Source organism: Phyllostomus discolor, chromosome 3 (assembly GCF_004126475.2).
Source record: "Phyllostomus discolor isolate MPI-MPIP mPhyDis1 chromosome 3, mPhyDis1.pri.v3, whole genome shotgun sequence".
NCBI classification, from domain to species: domain Eukaryota; kingdom Metazoa; phylum Chordata; class Mammalia; order Chiroptera; family Phyllostomidae; genus Phyllostomus; species Phyllostomus discolor.
Genome location: NC_040905.2, coordinates 95,802,462 through 95,826,209, shown reverse-complemented (window position 1 = coordinate 95,826,209; position 23,748 = coordinate 95,802,462). Strand labels below are relative to the sequence as shown.

At 39.3% G+C, this 23,748-nt stretch overlaps 1 protein-coding gene and 2 long non-coding RNA genes across 9 annotated transcripts in view; all 3 read right to left on the bottom strand.

The window, feature by feature from the left end:
• AUTS2 (activator of transcription and developmental regulator AUTS2) overlaps positions 1 to 23,748 on the bottom strand; it is a 1,155,833-nt gene that overhangs the window by 1,066,394 nt on the left and 65,691 nt on the right. The gene's annotated exons all lie outside the window — the stretch shown is intronic.
• LOC118499252 lies at positions 2,206 to 6,783 on the bottom strand. Its single transcript, XR_004901778.1, has 3 exons — positions 6,555 to 6,783; positions 2,378 to 2,387; positions 2,206 to 2,216 (listed from the first exon to the last, which is right to left on the bottom strand). It is a non-coding gene; the product is annotated as an uncharacterized LOC118499252 (long non-coding RNA).
• Positions 17,143 to 18,756, bottom strand: LOC118499249. The gene is made up of 2 exons (XR_004901775.1): positions 18,546 to 18,756; positions 17,143 to 18,506 (listed from the first exon to the last, which is right to left on the bottom strand). It is a non-coding gene; the product is annotated as an uncharacterized LOC118499249 (long non-coding RNA).

Genomic DNA, 23,748 nt, shown 5'->3' with positions numbered 1-23,748 from the left:
TGAATAATCACAACACTGCTGTAACCTGAAGCAGACATATACAAGATCTACCCACCTATAAAGACTGGCTAAGTTAAATATGTAAATGTGATTTCTAAAGTGGCTGGGCTAAATCAGTACTAAAAAAGCTAGTATCGGTACTATGTTAGATCTCTAAAAGGATATAAATACCCAGTGTTTTCCCAACCACCAGAATTGAGCAGCTAGACCTTGGTCTGCAGAGAAACCAAAATGTTCCTAGCTCATGTGAGCTTGGAAACTTGACTGCTAACAAAAGAGCAAAGAAGAGAGAAAGAGTCCTCGCCAGATCCTAACGTTAAATCTCATTTGCATGAGGCCTTACAGTCATTAAGTTTGGGACAACATGACAGACAAAGAAGAAATGAGCTGCAATGATGAGAATGAAGTTTTACTACCAGAGATACAAAGTATAATCTCTGCTGTTCAGGTTTTCCACCTGTACAATAAGTGTATCCTTCCCACCTACAGAGGTACACTGTAAAGAAACAACATCCTCAGGAAGTATAAAGTTAGCCAGATGTGGAGTTCTAATGGAAGATGACATCATTCATTTATTCCTATCACAACTAGGATATTATAATTAGTTAGAATTTAAGCTTATTGGGTGCTTATGACATGCGAGGCACCATGCAAAGCACCTTACATGCATTAACTCATTTAAACCTCACAAAAACCAGAGTACCATTATCTCCATTTCACAGATGGAGAAACTGAGTCATGGTGGTTCATTAAATTGTCCAAAGATGCATATCTAGTAAATGGAAGAGCAAGGATTTGAGCTTAGGCTTCTGCATCAGTAGCAGGATTGTTTTTGTTTGTTTGTTTGTTTGTTTGTTTTAGAGAGAGGGGAAGGGAAGAAGAAAGAGAGGAAGAGAAACATCATGTGTGGTTGCCTCTCACATGGCCCCCACTAGGGACCTGGCCTGCAACGCATGCATGTGCCCTGACTGGGAATCGAACCCACGGCCCTTTGGTTCACAGCCCATGCTCAATCCACTGAGCTACACCAGCCAGGGCAGTGACAGAATTCTTAACCGCAAGTCTCCCTCTTCATCACTTAGTTGTCTGTGACAGAAAAAGAGTAAGAAAAACAGATGTTTAACAAAGAACAGAACCTAAAATGGTGCTAAGAGAAATCTGAAATCTGATCTATCAGATAATTACACCAAAGTATACACAATATCTTTTCTAGATTCTTGGAATGGACAACAGGATTCTGGAATAGGTAAGATAAGGGAAAAGTACAACCTCCACGTTTTACAGATGACAAGGGTGGGGAGCAGAGCATTGAGGTGATTTGACTAAGTTCATTCACAGCAACTGCAGTCTAAGTCTCCAAACACCCAGGCCAACATTCTGTGCACAATTCAGTACCAATTTACAGGCCTTGGCCTAGCAGTATGACCTTAACAAATGATTAACCAATACTGATGAGGCTGATTTCCAGGGCCTGATCAAACTTGAAACAGGACCTCCTAACCCCTTCACAGATACCCTGTTATCCACAGAACCACTGTGTCAGTTCTGAATAAGTGTCTAAAAAACAGGCCTGGGGAATATTTGTGCATGCTTGGTGGGATTATGAAATGGTGGAACAACCACAGGATGGAGGTTCCGCAAAAAAATTAAAAACAGGTGTGCTATATGGTCCAGCAATGCCACTTCTGGTTGGATATCCGAAAGAACTCAAAACATGGACTTGAAGAGTTATTTGCACACCTGTATTCATTAGCAGCACTACTCACAACAGCCATAAGGTAAAAACAATCCAAACAACCATCAAAGGATGAATGGGTAAACAAAATGTAGCATACACATACAATGGAAGAACAGCCTTAAAAAGGAAGAAAATCCTGTTACATGCTATAACATGGATGAACATAGATATTATGCTAAGTGAAATAAACCAATCACAAAAAGACAAAGACTATATGTCAAAGTCATTGAAAAAGAAAGTAGAAGAGGGCTAATGCGGGCAAAGGGAAGGGCAAAAGGGGGGGTTGTTGTTTAACAGGTACAGAGCAGCGACTTTCAACCTTTTTCATCGCATGCCACACACAAACTAATTAAAAATTCTGCAGCTCAGCAAAAAATATACTTGTGGCCAATCTTACAAAAAAATGGGTATAATATTGATCCACTCACACCAGAAGGCTATTGTTATATTGGCTGTTGTCACTGTTTTATTTGACAATCTAAGGGAAATTAAATTAGGGCCCCTGACTAAAGAGTCAGGTATTACAGGTTTAAAAAACGGTTGTGGCACATTGGTTAGAAATCGCTACTATAGAGTTTCAGAATGGCAAGATGAAAAAGTTCTAGAAATTTATTTCACAGCAATATGACTACACTTTACAGTACTGAAACTGCAATATAAATTTTAAAATGGTTAAAATGAAAATGCAATGTCCTTTTCACCACAATAAAAATTTTTTTTCATTAAAATATAGGCAAAGGACTTAAACAGACACTTCTCCAAGGAGGACATGCAGAGGGTCCAGAAACATATGAAAAGATGCTCAACAAAACTAGCCATCAGAGAGATGCAAACTAAAACCACAATAAGATACCACATCACACCAGCCAGAATGGCCATGATAAACAAATCAACAAACAACAAATGTTGGAGAGGTTATGGAGAAAAGAGAACCCTAGTGCACTGTTGGTGGAATACAGCCTGGTGAAGCCACTATGGGAAACAATATGGAATTTCCTCAAAAAAACTAAAAATGGAACTGCCTTTTGATCCAGCAATACCACTGCTGGGATTATACCCTAAGGATCTTAAAACACCAATTCAAAAGAACCTATGCAGACCAATGTTCACAGCAGCACAATTCACAATAGGCAAGTGCTGGAAGCAACCTAAGTGCCCATCAGGAAGTGAGTGGATCAAAAAACTGTGGTACATTTACACAATGGAACACTATACAGCAGAAAGAAAGAAGGAGCTCCTACCCTTTGAGGCAGCATGGGTGGATCTGGAGAGCATTATGCTAAGTGAAACAAGCCAAAGGGCGAGAGACAAATACCATATGATCTCACCTTTAACAGGAACCTAATCAACAGAACAAACAAGTAAGCAAAATACAACCAGAGACACTAAAATAAAGAACAATCTGACAGTAATCAGAGAGGAGGAGGGAGAGGGATAATAGGGAATAATGGGGGTGGGGGTCTCAAGGAACATGTATAAAGGACACAGGGACAAAGCCAAAGGGGTGAGGTGGGTTCAAGGGTGGGAGGTGGGGAGGGCTGGGAAGGGGTGGCGTGGTGGGGTGAAAATGGAGACAATTGTATTTGAACAATAAAAAAAGGTGTTAAACAATATTAATTCAGTTAAACAATGCAAAACTTCTTTATTAAATGTTGCAATTTGTGCCAGTATGTTTTTGTGTGAACAGTGACTACTATATTATCAGAAAAGCAAATACATCTCAGATAAAATTAACTACTTCTGCTCTGGAAAAGAACAAGTGTTTTGTGAAAATTCTGCAGTAAATGAAATAGATCTGTTCAACTGAAAATGTCACTGAAATGTTTGGAAAACAGAGTATAACTTTAATGAGGAAATATAAGAGTACTTATAATATTTCTGAATGTAGTAAAATGATTAGATAATTCAATAAATCTTCAAAATGAGGGGGGGAAGCTTTAATTAAAAAAGTATGACAAAAAATAGGCCTGGGATTAATCATATTAAGTAGCTGTTTAAAGTAAATTCATACCAGACTTTATTGGAACTCATATTGAATCAGTGTATTTGTCAAAATACTATGACAAAATACTATGACAATTCTGAAGATTCCCCTACCTATACAACAATACTTAAATATTTACAAATGAGCCAATGAATGACTTGAACCAAAGAGTTTCTTCTGGAGAACTACTAAGGGATTTCTACTTAGTGTAAGGCAGCATGCCTAAACCTATTTCACTCAGAGAATAACACACACATGCAATTATTTTTTCCAATATAACAGAAAAAATTCTATGATATTCAAAAACACAACCGACAAAAAAACTGTAATGTCTACATTAAAAAATACACAATGTTAAAAGATAAAACTGAAACTAATTTAATCAAGGAAAGGTAAATGATTTCATTCAGGAGTACTTGAGTGTTAAAAAAATTTCTCATGTCCATAAATTCACTCAACTAAGGTAACACGTAACCATTTCATCCAGTTAAAATAAATAAAATGAAATGAAATGAAATGAAAATACCTCACAGGAGAGAATGTATATAACTAAGATTTGCTTCTCCTCCCTGGAATAAATGATTATTGACAATAGATATACAATTACATATTTTACAAGTCTACCTTGGAGAAGTGCAAAACTTCATACACACAGTCCTCTCTTTTCTTGATTTCTTCCAAGTTTGGAACATTCCCAAAAATATTTTTTCGTTCCTTAAAACTACCAAAACTACCAAGTACATTTTAATGCAAGAAGAGTTTTCCGTTTTTACATTTGAAATGCTTGCAGAACACTCTACCACACACACCCCACTCATGTTCCATGAAATCAAAATACATTTCAAAAATGTAAAAGCTAAGATTACTGAACACTTATATCTAAGTGCCTTATACATGTGTTAACTAAATTTAACTTTTAAAACCACTGTATAAGGTAAGTTACCATTTTGCTGGTAACGTAACTGAGGCACAAAGGTCATGTAGTTATGACACATTTGAGCTTGGATGTGAACACTTTTGGACAGGTTCTAGAACTCTTGCTATTTACCACTATGCAATTCTGTTTCACATGTGCTATCAATGAAAGAAACACACATGTGTAGATTCTGTCACACCTCCAGGAAACAGGCCTAAGGGGAAAACCAAAAAGAAACTATGAATGTCCCAACACAATGGCCTTGGGTCAATTACAATCTCTCTAGCTTTGTTTTTCTTGTAAAATAAGTGCAATACCTTCAATGCCTAATACAGGCTTGACTGCAACAAAAACCAGCAGAATTTGGAGGCATGTACTTCACTAAGGTGACAGCATGGCCAAACACTCTCCCCGATAGCTCCCTTCTTCCACTTCTCTAGAGACAGGCATTTCTTTGTCAAACCAACTTACCCATCCCCACAGAAACAACTGACTACAGAAAATGTGTAGCATCATTGGCAAAAGCTAAACCAGGAGTCGGCATGCATCTCTCTTCTAAGCTGCATCTCCATCTGAAATATAAGACAGTGGGCAGGTTGTTTCTTTGAAATAGATGGATCTATGGTTTGAGGGCAGCACAAAGCATAAATCTGTCTCTGAATGGCTCATGCCATGTCTTTCTCGTTTTGTGTGCTATTGTGTGCTATCTGGCAATATATCTGTCACAGCTCCACTTCCTCCCTTCCACAGGAACAAAAGTTGAGAGAGACTGGAAATACAACCCCAGGCACAGCCTTATAAAGGCAGCAATTGAGCTTCTGAAAACTTCAGGCCAACTCCAGGCAAAGCACCAGTTCAGCTTCTCTGTACAGGAGGCAATTTGGTTAGGTAATAACCACATTTCATCATCTTTTTTGTTAAACTTGCAATGGAAATCTTATCAGAGAAACCACCACCTCCTATAAAAATTACTTGAAAAAGGACAACTTGATGCTGAGACCCAAACTAAATATAAATTATGCTCTTGCACACAGTGGTCCCATCCACAACACTGTAAGCTACGAACAGCCTATAGATAATTCTAGGTTGCCCTTGAAACTATCTGCGTAGCCTCAGGGGAAGACTAAAAATGCAAGCTGTACTGCTCTCTGTCTCCTTTCTGACCTATAGGCCTGGCTTCCTCCAAGAAACGCATGCATGAGGATCAAGGAGGGGACAAGCTTTTCCTGTGCTTGCCCCAAAGAATATTGGCCTTTCAGATTAGCTCTCCCAGATTTCACAGGGAAGCCTGGGAACTTGGAAGGGTATTACAAAAGCCCTGTCTGTTGGCTCCAAGTATCTTAAGAGTAATTTATCAATATCACTGCCAGCCTCACCCCAAGAGCTTGCTTTGGAATAACAACTGCTCAGGATCTCAGAAAGGGCTTTCCCAGAGAACTGGCAAAGATCCCCAAGTTTAAATTACTGATCCCAAACACAGCATAGAATCTCAGCCCATTTGAAAAGTACACTTATAAAAACCACCCTTCAGGCTCAAAGCTACATGACTTGCAAATGATCCTGCTTCTGTCTAAGCTTGCTTTTGATGCTCACAACCCAGGCAATGAATGGAATTTAATACAACTACAAAATTAACAACAAATGGCCTAGTACATTCCATATAGAGGAGTCAACAATGTAAGCAATGTCTCAAAAAAAAAAAATCTCCCCAGGAAGATTATAAGAATATCTGAAAAACCAAAATGAAAATTCATGGTTTTGAAAAAAAACTCAAAATTAGATTAGATCAGCAACTGCACATTACTATTTCCCTAACCGTGATAAGCCTCTTGGTGAGAAGAGAATACCACCTTTTTTCTTGACTCTTCAAATAGACAACTTTTTCTTTCTATATCTTGATAAAGCAATATTTTCACTACTACTTGGCAAAGTCTGGGTTAATGGTAGGTTTTCTAGTTAAGCACTCTGGTTTTACAATAGTACACAACCAATTTGCAAACAATCATAATATAACAAAAGATACTCAGTATGAACTTTAATAATTCAATCTAGACTTGTGGCCAAGATGGAGGCACATAGGTAGACACACTCTGCCTCCTACCACAACCAAAAGAAGGATAAGAACAAATTTAAAAACAAAAAACAACCAGAAGTGCCAGAAAATCGAACTATATGGAAGTCCAAAAGCCACGAAGTTAAAGAAGAAACATTCAGGCCCTGGCTGGCATAGCTCAGTGGATTGAGCGCGGGCTGCGAACCAAAGTGTCACAGGTTCGATTCCCAGTTAGGGTACATGCCTGGGTTGCAGGCCATGACCCCCAGCAATCGCACATTGATGTTTCTCTCTCTCTCTCTTTCTCCCTCCCTTCCCTCTCTAAAATAAATAAATAAATAAATAAGAAACATCCATCCAAACTTGTAGAAGGGGTGGAGACGGGCGGGTGGAAAGGACTCCAGCAAGGAGGCTGACAGACCAGGCGAAGCCACAGCTGGTGGACCTGGTGGTCCCACATTTGCATGCAGATAAACCAGGAGGAAAAAGTGGGAAGTGAGACAGACCACACAACCCAGGGTTCCAGTGTGGGGAAATAAAGCCTCAAAACATCTGACTGAAAAAAACCTGTGAGGGTTGAGATAACAGTAAAAGAAGCTCTCAGCCTCACACGAGAGGTCGTTGGAGAGACCCACAGGTCCTGGAATGTACATAAACCCACCCACCCAGAAATCAGCACCAGAAGAGCCCAATTTGCTTGTGGGTAGTAGCAGAAGTGACTGAAAGCCAGCAGAGAGCAGAGAGCAGAGCAAATGGCACTGTTCCCTCTCAGACCTCTCCCCCATATACAGAATCACAACACAGCAAAGTGGGTTGCCCCACCCTAGTGAACACCTAAGACTCCACCCCTCACTACATAAAGGTGCTCCTGGGGAGGGGGCAGGGGGAGGCCCAAATGAAAGAACAGAGCAAAGCTCCAGAAAAAATACAACTAAGTAATGAACAGATAGCCAACCTATCAGATGCATAGTTCAAAGCACTAGTAATCAAGATGCTCACGGAAATGGTTGAGTATAGTTGCAAAAACAGAGGAAAAGGTAAAAGCTATGAAAAGTGAAACAAAGCAAACTGTACAGGGAACCGACAGTGACAGGAAGGAAACTGGAACTCAAATCAACGGTTTGGACCAGAATGAAGAAATAAACATTCAACCAGAACAGAATAAAGAAACAAGAATTCAAAAATATGAGAAGAGGCTTAGGAACCTCCAGGACAATTTTAATCATTCCAACATCTGAATCACAGGGGTGCCAGAAGGAGAAGAGGAAGAGCAAGAAGTGGAAAACTTATTTGAACAAATAATGAAGGAGAACTTCCCTAATCTGGCAAAGGAAATAGACTTCCAAGAAGTCCAGGAAGCTCAGAGTCCCAAAAAAGTTGGACCCAAAGAAGCACACACCAAGGCACATCATAATTACATTAGCCAAGATTAAAGAGAAGGAGAGAATCTTAAAAGCAGCAAGAGAAAAGGAGACAGTTACCTACAAAGGAGTTCCCATCAGACTATCAGCTGATTTCTCAAAAGAAACCTTACAGTCAAGAAGGGGCTGGCAAGAGCTATTCAAAGTCATGAAAGGCAAGGACCTACATCCAAGATTACTCTATCCAGCAAAGCTATCATTTATAACAGAAGGGTAGTTAAAGTGCTTCCCAGATAAGATCAAGTTAAAGGAGTTCATCATTACCAAGCCCTTATTATATAAAATGTTAAAGGAATTTATCTAAGAAAAACATCAAAAATATGAACACTAAAATGACAACAAACTCACAGCTATTAACAACTAAACAAAAACAAAAACAAAAAAAACTAAGCGAACAACCAGAACAGGAACAGAAGACAGAAATGGAGATCACATGGAGGGTGATCAACAGGGGAGTGGGTCAGGGAGAGAGGGGGGAAAGATACAGAGAATAAGTAGCATAAGTGGTAGGTAGAAAATAGACAGTGGAAGCACAGAAGAACAGTAGAAGAACAGTGTAGGAAATATAGAAACCAAAGAACTTATATGTACAACCCATGGACATGAACTAAAAGGGGGGGAATGTGGGAAGGAGGGGGTATGCAGGGTGGACAGGAATAAAGGAGGTAAATGAGACAACTGTAATAGCATAATCAATAAAATATAATTTTTAAAAGAACAGTATTAAGAAATGTAGACGCCAAAGAGCTTATATGCACAACCCATGGACATGAATTAATGGGGCAGTGGGGGTGCAATGCAGGTGGGGGGGATGTGGGTGGTAGGGGGGGTACAGAGCAGAGAGGAATAAAGGGAGGAATAATGGGACAACTGTAATAGCATAATCAATAAAATATATTAAAAATGATTATATTCCCAGCCTTTATTCCCTATCTACCTGCCTGTCTCATACTGCAATGAATTCTCAGGCACTTCCAATAATAAGTTAAAATAAAAACAGTCAACCTATTTTAAGTGTATACAGTGTGCCAGGCACTGCTCTAAATAACACAGATATGTTGCTTCATTAATATGGTGGGAATTCAAACCATCCCATTTCACAAAGTCATTGAGCACACAGAAGGTTATACAGCACGGATGTCATGTCAGACCCATACTCAGAGTGAGGCAGTGAGTCTTCAGAACCTATACTCTTTTTTTTTTTTTTTTTTTTTTTTTTAAATATATTTTATTGATTATGCTATTACAGTTGTCCCATTTCCCCGTTCACTCCCCTCCCCCCTGTGCCCCCTCTCCCACCCACCTTCCCCCCCTTTAGTCCATGTCCATATGTAATACTTATGAGTTCTTTAGCTTCTACATTTCCCGTACTATTCTTGCCCTCCCCCCTATCTATTTTCAACCTACATTCTATGCTACTTATTCTCTATACCTTTTCCCCCTCTCTCCTCCTCCCACCCCTACTGCTAGCCCCCCCTTGTGCCCTCTATTTCTGTGGTTCTGTTCCTCTTCTAGTTGTTTACTTAGTTTCTTTTGGTTTTGCTTTAGGTGTGGTTGTTAATAATTGTGAGTTTGCTGTCCTTTTACTATACATGTCTTTTCTTTATCTTCTTTTCTTAGATAAGTCCCTTTAGCATTTCATAAAGTAAGGGCTTGGTGATGATGAACTCCTTTAATTTGACCTTATCTGAAAAGCACTTTATCTTCTCTTCCATTCTAAATGAGAGCTTTGCTGGATAGAGCAATCTGGGATGTAGGTCCTTGTCTTTCATGACTTGGAATATTTCTTTCCAGCCCCTTCTTGCCTGTAAGGTCTCTTTGGAGAAATCAGCTGACAGTCTGATGGGAACTCCTTTGTAGGTTACTGTCCCCTTGTCTCTTGCTGCTTCTAGGATTCTCTCCTTCGTTTTTACCTTGGCTAATGTAATTATGATGTGCCTTGGTGTGTTTCTTCTTGGGTCCAACTTCTTTGGGGCTCTCTGCGCTCCTTGAATTTCTTGGAAGACTGTTCCCTTTGCCAGTTTGGGGAAGTTCTCCTTTATTATTTGTTCAAATAACTTTTCCACTTGTTGGTCTTCCCCTTCTGGTACCCCTATAATTCGGATGTTGGAACGTTTAAAGGTGTCCTCGATGGTCTTAAGCTTTTCTTCGATTTTTTGAATTCTTATTTCATCACGCTCTCCTGCTTGGTTGATTCTATCTTCCTTCTGGTCCACTGTGTTGTTTTGAGATTCAGATTCCTTCCTTTCACAATTGGCTCTTCTCCGTGTGTCTTCCTGCATCCCTTTTATGGTAATCTGCATTTTTTCATGTAATTTGGATCCAAAATCCACCAGTTCCGTGAGCTTCCTGATCACCAGTGTTTTGAACTGTGCATCTGATAGATTGGCTATTTCTTGGTCACTCAAAAGGATGAGTCCTGGGGGTCTGATCTGTTCTGCTGGAAACATATCTTACGTCTTTCCCCGTCTCTCCTATTATTTTACTTATTTATTTATTTTTTCTCCGGTCTGGTCGCTCTTGTTACGGTGGGGGGCGGAGCCTTAGGTGTTCACCGGTGCTGGGCGCCCCAGTCGCTAGCTTGTGACGTTATATGTGGGGGCAGGGGTGGGAGCGGGGACAGGAGGGATCAATGGCGACCCTTCCGTTCTCCTGGAGTCAGACACTTCCCTGGGCTTCTGGGCTGTGAGCTCTGCCCTGATCCCCAGTCGCTGCCCCAGTGATTCCCCCAGCCGCCACTTGCGTACTCAGGGATCACCGCTGCACCGCTGCGCTTGCTCCTGCGTCCCGGATTGCTGTTGCGCCGATTCTGCGCCAAATTTCCCCCGACCTACACGCGCCTGCGACCCGCGCCAGCCCCACGCCTGCTCGCTCGGCTCGTAGTCCCCTACCAGTCTGGATGTACGGGTCTACTTCAACTTCTAGGCTGTCCGACTTCCATTTAGATAAATCCTCTGACAGTTCTGATATTATGACTGCAAATCATTGTTGTAAATTATTGTGGTTCTGTTCTTGGTTGTGCGAGGAGGTACGGTGCGCCCACCTATTCCTCCATCTTGCCGGAAGTCCAGAACCTATACTCTTAACTGCCATGTCACTCTGCCTCTCGACAGAGGAAGCCAGAACAGAAGACATATCAACTCCACAGAAGATATTTGGAAAACATCTGGTGTATTTGCCCATTCCAGGGATCACTCACGAAATTGCTTTTCATCTATTATATGCTGAAGTTTCCTAAATAATAAGTATAGGATTAGAAAGTCAGGGTAATAAAAATGTACTCTCCTCAGCTATGTCCCAGACACAATATGTGACCTCTGTCACTCTCTAATATGACTTTGATTTTCTACTTAAAATATAGGAGTAAGACTTCCTCGTCCAATTTTGCTGATGGCAAATGTTTGTAATATGTTGAAAACATTTCATATTTAGGAAAAGTATCAACTGACTTTGATATTGTCCTTAAAGCACCTAGGAAGAAAAGTATACTCTAACAACAAAACCACTAAACCCTTCTGATTTCAGGCTTCTAGGTTTTTGACTGACATCAAATTATCATTTGTGACATAATAGTCCATATTCCTTTTTTCCTGAGGAGCACATGCTACAAAATAAAACTGACATCAAATAGTTGATGTGACTTCTGTAGTAACTAACCCACATCAAACCCTAGTACAAATTAACTGCTGCAGTTAACTCTAATTATATAGTAAGACCTTCCCGCCGATAAGAAATGCAGGCTATGCACAGAAACACAAATATAGCCTTATTCTGACCCATTTCTAGTGCCAAGTTCGTAATGAGAATCTTGTCACAAGTAACTTATGTGGACACAAACTGGGCCATGGACATTGGTGGAGCTGGTTCTGGGTAAGTGTAGAAAGCAATCTGCCAGAACAACCATGATTGTTGCTTAACAGTCTTCTGTCTCTCCACTGGGCTCCCAAATACACATAGCTGCCAAAGTTACCCCAAATGACTGCCACAATAGGCCTATCATCTCTCTAGGTTTAGGGGACACAAAGTCAGGTAAGGAGGAGTGCCTCCTTTAATACAAAGGAGGCCCCAAAAAATCAGAATTATCTTGTGGATAGCTGGGCCTCTTGTAGTACAGGCTTCCTTAAGTGAGTGTTCTAGGAACCCATCTGTATCAGTGTGCCAGCTGGCATTGTTGTGAGAGGCTGCATTAAGCTTCAGTGAATTTTTTTGAACTCTTTCAATGCATTTGTCCATTTCATGATGGTCTACAGCTCACCTGCCCACACCATGCTGAGTGTTCAAAAACAGTATGACCCCCAATTCACCCCATCTTGCCCAAGCTACTTTTTTTTGTTTCCCCAGATGAAAAAAAATCCTCAAAGGAAAAAGTTTTGCTGAGGTGGAAGAGATGAAACAAAAAATGACAGAATCACAAGGCATCAAAATCAACCATTTCAAAAACTGTTTTGAGCAGTGGAAATAAAAAAAGTCTCAATAGGTGTAGTGCACCAAATAGTATTTTGAAGGTGACTGAAGTTTAAACATGTAAAAATAAATACATAATATTTTATAAATAAAATAAATACCAGGTTTTGGGGGGCCTCACCTCATATAATCCACAGCCAGCCTATCATTCCCTTTCTTTTCTTACTGAAAGTGCCAGAGATTGCACTGCCATTTCTCTTTCAGTGCCACAATCTCTTGCCTTAACCCGACAGTCTCCTTCTGTGTTCCACTAAAGCACAGAATATAATCCCCACTTCTAAAAACACATAGTCCTTATCAAGATTTTTTAATAGTATCAAGAGTTAGTAACAACAGGAAAACAGAAAAGTAGGCAAAGGGTTCAAGTCAAATTCTCTAATGAAACTATTTAGCAACAATTTCATGCTAGGAACAAATTCTAGAAACATGATATGGACACCAGGAGCTATAAAGTGAAGCAACCGCCACTCAGTGGTCACACAATAGCCAACACAAACTGAGTTACTAGCTGTTCACAATTTCCTAGTGGTTCTCAGCATAGTGAAAGGCTAAAAATCACAACTGGCTTTTAGCTGCCCTTTCCAACAAAAAACGACTTCAATTCACATGCCTGATCCTTGCAACAGACATGCTAGAACCAAGAAAGAGAAGGAAATGCTAACCACTTATGAAGATGCTTAACTCTCATGATAGGACAGTCATCTTCATTCCTAGGTCTCTTGGACACTGAATTATGCCACAACACCACTGGAAACCAGTCAGGGAGAGATGCCAGCTCCCAGCTGGAATAAAGAATATTTATAGAGGACTGCCTGAGGAGAGGCAGCTTATCCACTCCTGGACATGTTCTAAATGTTGTCCTTGGCTTAAGGCAGCCCTTCAGAGCTGCCTGCATGGAACACATGTCACTGGGTTATCAATATTCACTAAAAGACAGCATAAAAACAATTATTTCATAAATCACTGTTGTGTAGGTATACCTCATGGCTTCATCTGCTACACTGACAAAATTTCTCAGGACAAGTTACAAATGTTTCTCTCTCCGTTCTGTCCCCATGGGGAGCTAAATAAGTAACCTACCTCTACCTATCGCAGAAGCCCCTATCATCTGTGTTTTTGCTCATTAGCCTCAACATGGCTTTATTGTATTTTCTCTACATGTGTTTTCTCTGTCCCAATTTCCTCATTTTATTTCTTTAATTTTTTATTATTGTTATTTTTTATCATCACTCAAGGATGTCTTTTCATTGCTTTTCTTGGAGAGAGAAGGAGAGAGAGAAACATTAATGCAAGAGAGAAGCACTGACTGTCTTCTGTAAGTATGCACCCAGACTGGGGAATGGAACGAAACTGCAACCTAGGTATGTGCCCTGACCAGGAATCCAACCTTCAACCTTTCAGTTATGGGATGACACGCCAACCAACTGAACCACCCTGGCTAGGATCTCCTTATTTTATTATAAATCTGTTGCATCGTACATGTTCTTGTAAGCCAGCTCAAAGTTTTTTCTGAGTGACATTGAAAATAAAATAAAACAAAATACAGTAGAACAAAATACCTTAATAGTAGAAAATAGCAGTCTACACAAATGGCTGCTTCACCCAAATGAACCTTAAAGAAAACAGAGTTGTCCTAAAGGACCAGTAGCATTCTTCATAACTTTATTCATCGCCATATCATTCATCATCATCAATCAAAATCCTGAGAGCCATCTCAAACTTAGAGTTGTATACCAGGTTGCCAAATTCAAGGCGGCAGGCATACATGCATGCACATTCATGGGTGACCAAAGAGATAATCCCTCTTCATTACTTTTTTAATACCAAATTATCACCTTATAGTGACTGTTTTCATATATGCTTTCCTACTGAATCATTAATAGCCTTGTTGTCAAATAGGTGAGACAAGAATTAGTACCCCATTCTACAGCGGGAAAGAAAAAAAAAAACAGATTTCTTGAGTGATCTGTCCAAAGCTAATGAGTGCTAGAATGCATGCAGAAGATGCTAAAACTGAAATACAAGTAAAACAAATAAGAAACAGACACCCACTCTGCTTAATTAATTATGCTCTAGAGTTTAACGGAGGAAGGGCACACCTGTCCACAAACTTTTCCTTTTGATAGTCTCCTAGCTAAAGAACTTATAGCCACCATATTTGATTGGGAATGATGCCAGATACTTCTGGAGCCCTACAGGTTTTTATATGTCAAAATATTCCTAACTTGAAGCCTCAGGCCACCTATACAACTCTCCAAAGAGTAATCCTGAAACTACTGGAATGAGCAAATGTACACTTCTTCTCTGTTCTTTCATTCTTAAACCTGTATTTATTCTCTGAAGTTCAGCTGGTATCTCAAAAAAAGGAATCTTATTTTTTCTCTCTACTGTAACTGCAATGTTTCAGAAAAGATTCAGTATGGGGATCTCCAGAAGCCAAACATCAGATTATCACAGAATTTCAGAGCTGAAAAGAAGCTCAGTAATACCAAAGAGGAGTTAAGGCAGGTAGTGCATCTTCAGTCATGCTCACTCTGTGCCTGAAAGGTCATTTCCACTTTCTGCACTCTTTGGATCTTGCCCATCAAGCTCTGAATTCCAGGATTCAACCGTAAATTCAACCTTAAAAACATAGAGTTTGGGCCCTGGACACATGGCAAAGTTGGTTGGAGAATCATCCCATACACCCGAAAGTTGCAGTTTTGATCCCCAGTCAGGGCACACATCTAGATTACAGGTTCAATCCCCTGTCAGGGTATGAATGGAAGGCAATCGATCGATGCTTCTCACATCAATGTTTGGCTCTCTCTCCTCCGCTTCCTCTCTCTCTTAAATCAATAAAAACATATCCCTGGTTAAGAATTAAAATAAAAAAACAGAGTTTGGGGATGGGACATTTATGGAAAGAGGATAAAGTAGTAGCCACTCTGATATATAAGCTCCTAAATCACCTATTTAATAATATAAATCATGTCAAAGTCATCCAAGTGGAAATGTTGGATCCATAAAGTCTGAAGTCTAAAATCTAAAAGTCATAAAGTCTAAAGTTTGGATCAAAAGTCTATGGAATAACAACACCCAAGCCCCACTGTTCACTATGTAAACCAACTGTAAAAGCAGAAACCAGGCCTTCATCTCAGTATCTTCAGATCTAGGACAAAGCACCTGGCATACAAATGGCAGTCAATCAATACTCAATAAGTGAATGAATAAAATAACTTCATAGCCAGCAAGAGTATAAAGATGGTAGAGCCATTTCCTACCTACCTGAAACACACTACACATACCTATATTTTGTAAAAGGACAAAAAGGAAAATTTTTTAAATTTTCTTTAAAGGGGAAAGAAATCAGCTTTCAAGTAGCTTTTGAAGCCAGAGTTACCTTGTCCAACAAAATTTGCATTTTATGGTATGGTGTCCAGATGGGTATTTAATGGGGTAAATATTTCATAATGTATACAAATGTCTAATCACTATGTTGTACACCCGAAACTAATATATAGTATTGTATGTTAATTGTAATTTTTAAAAAGGAAAGGAAATTCTGTCCCATGCTGCAACATGGATGAACCTTAGGGCTTTAAGGCCAGAGAAAATGAGCCAAATAGTGTATATTTCCACTTACATGAAATACCTATAGTCAAACCCATACAGACAGAAAGGAGAATTTGGTTGCCAGGAGCAGGGGGCAGAGGGTGAACAGGGAGCTATTGTTAATGGAAACAGGGTTTCTGTGTTACAACATGAAAAGAGACCTAGGGATGGATGGGGATAATGGTTGCAGAACAATGTGAATGTATGTAGTACAACTGAACTGTGTACTTTAAAAAAAGGTTAAGACATTAAATTTTATGTTACGTGTATTTTATCACAATAAATTTTTTAATTTACCTTTTATGAAATGTTTACACACTAGAGAGTCCAACTGATCCTATTTAATTTAAATAGCATAAAGTAAATATTTTATAATATTTAAATATTAGGAAAAACTTAAATGTCAAATGATAAAGGGTTAGGTGAACAATAATATATCCAAATAATGGCACTCTACATAGCTATTAAAATTAACTACACAGACTCTTGAAACCTTATGCTAAAATATTACAATATAATAAATCAGAACATTAGGTTTAGATATACTTACATACATACATATGTGTATATTTTTATTAAAATCTGAAGCCATGGGAGTGGACAGAATACTGTATGTGTCTCCCAAAACACTGAGAAGATACATGTCAAAAAAGAAGTGATTTCCTCTTAGTGGCAGGAATACAAGTAATATTTTTGCTTTGTGCTTTTTAGGTATTTTCCACATTTTTATGCACTAAACATACATATATGGTGAGACACATTACACATACAGAAAACTCTATAAAACATATCTTATGTTCCAGAAAAAGAATAACGTGAATACTATCATAACCACAGTTATGATTTAATAAATAAAACATTATAGTACCTCAAAGTCCCCTTGTGTGTCCCTCAGTGATCAAATCCCCTTTCCCCCTCCCACAATTTCTCATTATTACCACATACTATTATTATTTATATGATATGATCTGGAAAAAATGATACGTTCTTGCTATAGGTATAAAAATGCAATCCATAATGGGACGGAGAATAAATTATTTCTATTTTTAACAGAACATGATTTTGGTATGTTTTCCAGGAATGTACTTGTACCCAATTATACATCCTACCTCATCTGGTATAAACTCATGGTTAACCATAACTTCGGAAAGATGGGCAGCATAGGGCTAAATCTGACCTAATTCCAGTACCATTGTTCTAGCTAAGAGACATAGCCAGCCAGCTACAAAGTAATTTAACAACAGTTTTGCAAGGAACTACAAGAAAACTGATTGCTAGGTTCATGGAAAAGATATTTAGTTATCATAATTGACAGAGTATATTCACAAAGATTGTCCCGTGCTAAGATGTATTGGTCTGTGTATTTTAAATACTGTACAGTAATAGTGGATAGGTAGTTTCCTTCCTTCCTTGAGTAATCTCTAAAGTGGGACAGCCATGATGGTCATGTTTTGATAGAGGGTGTGGTGTACTGTATGTGCACTTAAGAATATGAGATTTATACAACTGGGACTACCAAAAACATTATTTGGTGATGATCACTGGGAATTACTAAAACTGCACTATAATCTTCATGTCTTGGAAATTTAAACATCCCTAAATGGAAGCCACATTGCTCACATGTATCAAAATAAAGTAGCAAAATAGAGCCACAAAACCTGAATAGAGGCAAAATAAGTCAAACTAACTAAAATCACCAAGAATGACCTAGCCAAAAATCAGATAACATCTGGAACAACCCCGTATACACTCAGTTATTGGTTCTCCCTCTATCTACCGAGTGGCAGCTATCAAGAGAATCACCCAGATGAGCACATCTGCTGAATTACACACTATTTAAACATTCATTTATTGCTTGCCATCAGCAGTCATGCTATCAACTGCAACAGTAACTAAGCCTCAGACAAAAGATGTATTAAACAGAGAAATAGTTTTAGGCTTGGTGGTATTTTTGGAACACCAATGCTTCACCAGAAAAACAAACAACTGTAAGCATGCAGCTGATGAAGAGCAACAGAAGCATTGTTATGGAGGGATAGAGGTGGAAGCCAGGCTGCAGAGATGATCAAGAATAGCTGGCCTCATAGCTGGGAGGTTTATCCCAACAGTAATTACTGCTGCTACCGGATGGGAAATGGGACCCAGGGGCACAGAGAGTACATTCATAAATGTAATGAAATAAAGAAGAAAGGTAGAACAAAAGTAGGAAGTCCCAATCTATCTCCCTATACCTACAGATCTGCTGTTAGAAATACTGCTTTTGGTAGTTCTCTTTCTTGCTGGATATATACTGTCTTAACAGCAAGACTCTGGGCTTACAGAGCAGGAACCATATGCTTCAGTTCTTATATTGTTCCCCTTAGGATAGGAAACACTGTAAAGTGCCTACACATGTTGGCCAGTACAGATGTCTTAGAATTCAGTTAACTTAGAACTATGGCTTAGAATTTAGTTTTTAACCAAATAAGAATCTACTAAAAATAGATGAAAAGGGATATCCAGTCAAGATGGCAGCAAAGGCAGACATGGCTCACCTCTTTGCACAACCACACCAAAATCAGAACTAAAATATAGAACAACCATCACTCAGAAATATCAAGTGGAATGGAAGTCTGACAACTACAGAATTAAAGAAACCTCATCCATCCAGACTGGTAGGAGGGGCACAGACATGGGATCACAGACATGGTCCTTCCCCCAGGTGTGGTGAATAAAAATTCAGGAGGAATATCTTGGGAGCAAGGAGTCCCAGCCCCACACCAGATCCCGCAGCCCAGGGTTCCAGTGCCATGAAGATAAGTCCCCACAACTTGTGGCTGCAAAAACCAGAGGGGATTGAGTCAGTGGAACAAACTGCTGGAGCTCTAGGAAGTTCCTCTTAAAGAACCCACACACAGACTCACCTATTCAGACTCACTCCCTCTGAGCTCCAGCACCAGGGCAGCAACTTAAAAGGCACCAGTGTCTTTTAAGGGAGGAACTGAAGTGTCTGGCATCAAGGCAAGCAGAGGCCACTGTCCCTTTTCTAAACCCTCCCCACCCAGAGTTGGCAAGCTTGTGCCATATCTGAGTCTATCAACCTGGCCAACATTGTTTGACCCACCTTGGAGACCCCAAAGACTGCCCCACCCAAATTATGGGCCCACCCAAGCTGCTTTTCCACATGAGTAACTGGTCTTGGCTCAAGCTTTACAATTTCCTAAATCCTCTCAAACGAGCAACAACTGGCTTCAGTGAGCCCCAGGCCCAGCCAGCCTAGATTCACAGTTTGGCTTCCCCTGGGAATCTCCAAGCCCAGCACAAGTAGCAGTCATCTCAGGCTGCCTTATAGCTCAGGCAAGGTGGCCCCAGGAAACACACAGGTGGAGGTTGACCTTGGCTGCACCACCCGGGAAACACCAAGGCCAAGCACATCCAGTGGACAGTTACATTCCATGTTGGAGCACTACCACCCTGCCCCTTGCACAGCTGATCCTCCATGGAGGGCAGAGGTTGGTCAGTGGTTACAGTCAGTCCTTGTAGCTCCCTGGCCTGGATAAATCCCTCCCATTAACCTGCAAACAGCAGTTAAGGCTCAACTACAAAAGGAGAGTGTATTCAGCCCACACAAAGGGTGCACCTCAAGTACCCAACTTGGGTGTTAGGGGAGGCTGTGCCACTGGACTCTACAGGAAACCTACTACATTAGGCCACACTACTAAGACATGGAGTCATAGCAGCTCTACCTAATACACAGAAACAAACACAGGGGAGGCTACCAAAATGAGGAGACAAAGGAACATGGCCCAAATGAAAGAACACATCAAACCTCCAGAAAAAGAACTAAACAAAATGGAGATAAGCAATTTATCAGATGCAGAGTTCAAAACACTGGTTATTAGGATGCTCAAGGAACTTAGTGAGGATGTCAACATAACAAAGATCCAGTCAGAAATGAAGGGTACACTAGTTGAAATACAGAACAATTTACAGGGAAACAACAGTAGAGTGGATGAAGCTGATAATCAAATCAGTAATTCAGTACAAGAAGAAGAAAACAGAATCCAAAAAAAACCAGGACCGTGTAAGCAGCCTCCAGGACAACTTCAAGTAATCCAACATGTGATCATAGGGTGCCAGAAGGAGAAGAGAAAGAGCAAGAAATATGGAAATCTATTTTAAAAAATAATGAAAGAAAACTTCCCTAATTTGGTGAAGAAAATAGACATGCAAGTCCAGGAAGCACAGAGAGTCCCAAATAAGATGGATACAAAGAGGCCCACTCCAAGATACATCATAATTAAAATGCCAAAGGTTAAAGATAAAGAGAGAATCATAAAAGCAGCAAGAGAAAAGCAGACAATTAAGGAGTTCCCATAAAACTGTCAGCTGATTTCTCAAAATAAACTTTGCAGGCTAGAATGGATTAGCAAGAAACATTCCAAGTCATGAAAAGCAGGGACCTACATCCAACATTGCTCTACCCAGCAAAGCTATCATTTAGAATTGAAGGGCAGATAAAGAGCTTCCCAGGCAAGAAAAAACTGAAGTAGTTCATCATCACCAAACCATTATTATATGAAATGTTAAAGGGACTTATTTAAGAAAAAGGATCAAAATCATGAACAATAAAATGGCAAGAAATACAAATCTATCAACATTTGAATATAAACAATAAACTAAGCAAACAAGAAGAACAGAGACAGACTCATGGATACAGAATAGTGTTTTGATGGTTGCCAGATGGGAGGACATGTGGGCGAATGGGTGAAGAGGTGAGGGGATTAAAAAGTACAAACAGGTAGTTACAGAAAAGCCATGAGGATGCAACGGAAATATACAGGAAATGCAGTGGCCAAAGAACTTATACACATGACCTATGGACATGAACAATGGTTAGGGATTTCCTGTGGGAGTAGGGAGTGCTGGGTAGAGAGGGCAAAGGGGGAAAATCCAGACAACTGTAATAGCATAATCAATGAAATATAGTTTTAAAAAGTAGATTAAAGTACTCACCAAACAAAAACAGTATTTGATGACCAAGGACTTAGGGTATGTAAAATTGGTTACTGAATGAAGTTTGCAATTTCCTGGAAAATGTAAAAGGATCCTTACCTAGTTATGTAGTATTCATTCATTCAACAAACATTTGAGAGTTACTAGAATGCATACATGTTGGGTCCTGGCACTACATTCTCAAAGAATCTCTGTCTATATATATGTATACAGAAACATTAAGGTATCAGATTATTTTTAATGTTTTGCAAGAGACAGAAATATTTTTAATATAGAATATTGAGTTCTTAAATTGAATGTTCTTCCTCTCCATTTACCAAAAACACAACACTCCAACTCCATGATGGCAATTCTCTAAAGAACCAAAGTTATATGGTCCAGGCATGTGCATTTCTAATGACCTAACTTCATGCAATGATAGACATCACGAGAGCCTAAAGAACAAGTAACATCATGCCTGATAAGCCATTTATCTCAAAAATCACTTGTGTAAAGCAGCTTCTGCCAAATAGGGCAACTTGTACAACAAATGTTATGACCATAAAATGTATTATTATACTATGTTTATTAATTACTTTAAGAATAATGAATTTACAAATAATTTAATCAGAAGCTGGTACTTAAAAAGCTGAATAGAAGGAATCTAGGAAGGAGAATAATTACCGTATTTTTCAAACTATAAGATACGCCCCCTTTCCCCCTGGGGGAAAGGGGGCGTATCTTATAGTCTGAATGTAGCTTACATGGCTTGCAGGGGGGCAGGGCAGGCAGCAGTAGAGCAGGGTCACAGGTTATTAAATACTTTGCCACATTTTTTGCTTCAAAAAATTTTTTTCCTATCATCCTTCTCTGAAACCTAGGTGTGTCTTATGGTCCTAAATACACAGTATATAGAATAGACAGAAAGGTGAACCTTATGGTACTAAAAAGAAACAGCAGGACAAAGTAACAATGAGAGAAATCAGGGCTGCAGCTAAAACTCCGGATAGATTACAATGTCCTATGTTCCTGACTATGTAAGTGCAAGGCTGGTATAATTCTGTTGTTCATACTCTGCATCCCAGACTCCCACAGGTCTAAAACTGCAAAAAAGATCTTTTATCAAGTGTCATACAATCTAATAGGTAAGTTCAACCTAGTACCCTAGTATCCCTGGACAGTTAAAACAGCTTGAGTTGTTTAACTATCATTTCCACTGATCTGTATAAATCTTACCTTTTAAAATGCCCTTCTATGGGGTTCAAATACCACTGCTACCTTGAATTTATATAGTACCATGACCTGAACCAACAGAGTGAAATAAGAGTGAAAGGTTTATGGTAAGGAAAAGATACTCAGTTTTCCAATGAAGTGAAGAACTTTCATGTGGGGGCAAAGGTAGAAAGTGGGGAGAGGAATGAATGAGAGAAATGCAAAGCTGCATATTTAAGGAGCCTCATTTCACACAGTGAAATTTTACTGGGCCTTAGTTTTACCATTTGCAAAATGGAATGTGTTTTACCAAAGTCAGGCTGGTGCCAAATTAAAGAACAGCAACCAAATACATGTAAATGGGTCATCCAAACTTTTCCTATCTTTGCTTTGATTCCAAACTAACATTTGTACCTATCTCTTAAATCAAAACCACATAAATCACTGTCAGTTTCACAGGCCCTACTAGTCAACCCCTTTAAATCCAAGGATTTCATGTCATACACTAACACTATAAGAAGCTGAGTGGAAGGAAAAGGCATACATTGATTCTTGCATGTTACACTGTTAACTTTCTTAACATGACAATTATGACAGAGGTTCAGCTGTAAATTAGTTGGGTGGGGGGTGACTACATAAATGCTCATCTGTGGAACTTGCAGTATAATAGACAACCCTGTCACACTGGTCCTTTTACAAAGTTATTTTCAATTTGCAGGTTCTCCTGAGACATACCTAAGACCTACCACTTAACTATAGTTTACTTGAACAAATACCCACTCTGAAAAACACAGCAATATCACCATGATTAATGTAAAATATTAATGTTTCATTTGTTCAACAGTTCTGTGGAAATTAAAACTTTTAGGTTAATCATATACTGAACAATTTTAATTAAAACAGTTATAAAACAATTAGTTCACAAGAGCTAGCCTGGAACTTTGCCAGCCCTATTGATTTAACGCATGTAGGCAAAACTCATTTTTTTCTCTTTTGACTTAATGAATGCTAATATATGACACAAAATATGCATGTGAAGCTCCTAATACAGTTAGTTAGTCCATCTGGTTTTTCTTGCATTCTCTATTTGTCATTTTTCTTTGATAGCATAATTGAAAATGAGTTCTCTGTGTTAGAAATGATAATGATGCCATGTGCCGTGCCTCATCAAAAACTGTTCCTTAAAAAAATCTTCCAGGGTGAAATAAACACCTTATAGCTATTTTGGCTGTTACATGGCTAGCAATAAAAGGAAAGATAGGCCGCAAAACTGGGTCCAGAACCACAACTGCAGTCTGAAACAATATTGCCCTTTCACTGACATTTCCAATGGTTCTTTTTTTTCCTGAGGGCACTATAAAGACATAAGGATAAAATATTATTTTTTCTATA